Genomic DNA, 1,499 nt, shown 5'->3' on the forward strand with positions numbered 1-1,499 from the left:
ACACTCAGATTTCAAAGGGGGTTTCACAGCGATGCTATAGCAGAACCATTTGTGGTTCCTCAAAGAACCTTCTACTTAACTCTTTCCCCGCCAGCATTTTTGAAAAAAGTTGCCAGCCACTGCCAGCGATTTTGATGATTTTCACTCAAATTTGATGACCTCCAGAATATTTTGCCGTATGGATATTTGAGTATGCAATACACCAAAATAAAGATCAGAGCCTCTACTTTTAAACAAAATAATCTGTTTTATTCTAACTTAAAGCAATATTTAGGTAGGTTTCATAAAAAATGCATAATTTTGAGCAAAACGGTGAGAAAATCAAATTTTTATCAAAAACTACATCTGGGTAATATTCAGTACGATTATCAAAGCATAAATCCAGTAAATCGCTTCCATCAACACCTCCAAAGCTTGCACAGACATTCCACTTCCTGGATCAACATTTCTCTCTGTAACATTATGCCGTTTTCATTTATATGCTGTCTATTGCTGATGATCGCATAATTTTTCATATGCGTCTGTTTACATAGAGATCGCTCATTTCTCCGTCCTGTTCATGTGTGTTTTTGTTCGGGAGGTTTTGTACTCATTCAGAAGATGCTTAATAGCGCCCCCCGAGTGTATAACAGTGAAAACACGGAAAGCTGCTAAAAACTCGGAAGCGTTTTCTTTTAAAAGACAAGATAACTCGTCAATGGCGGGGAAGGAGTTAAAATAACCTTTTTATTCTTTTGAAAAACCTTTATCATCCATGGACGCTTTCATGGATGTTAAAGGTTCTTCACGGAACCATCTATGCCAATAAAGAACCTTTATTTGTAAGAGTTTATATGTTTATTTCATTTCAACAATGTTGTGTTCACCTCATTTTCCACTATTAAATTTGATCAGCCACCAAGTTTTCGGTTTTGGCTGTTAAAAACCCATATCGGGCCAGACTGAACACTGAATCCGGTGTGAACAGCGGCACTCTGACGGTGGAAAGAGAGCAAGACAGACAGATAGAGAGACAGACAGATCGTGAGAGGAGGGTTTGTACACTGAACTCAGGACCACAGGAGGGTTTTTACACATCCAGACTCAGGCAAGGCAAATGGACAAAGCCACATGACGTCATTAATTACATCTCCAGCTGAACATTCAACATTTTTCTTGTTTTTTTTACACATTAATTATTATTATTGTCTTTACAGAGTAAAAAATATATAGAATTAACAAAGGAAACTCTTGCAAATATGGCCATCAACTGTTTCATCTGTAGCTGCAGGTGTGAGTGGTCAGATCGCCTGTGTGTGTGTGTGTGTGGTAAAATATGTGAAAACATTGTGATGAAGCTTTTATTGCACCTTTGTACAGGAGCGAAGCAGGCAGAGGCAGGACAGGAAGTGGGCAGGATGGGCCGGGGGAAGTTTACAGTTGCAGGCCAGGCATCAGACACACAGCAGCACTGGGGGGGGGGGGGGGTTGTTTTTATCAAGAAGCCCAAAACACTTTCT

This window comes from Sinocyclocheilus grahami, unplaced genomic scaffold (assembly GCF_001515645.1).
Source record: "Sinocyclocheilus grahami isolate Dianchi unplaced genomic scaffold, SAMN03320097.WGS_v1.1 scaffold218.1, whole genome shotgun sequence".
NCBI classification, from domain to species: domain Eukaryota; kingdom Metazoa; phylum Chordata; class Actinopteri; order Cypriniformes; family Cyprinidae; genus Sinocyclocheilus; species Sinocyclocheilus grahami.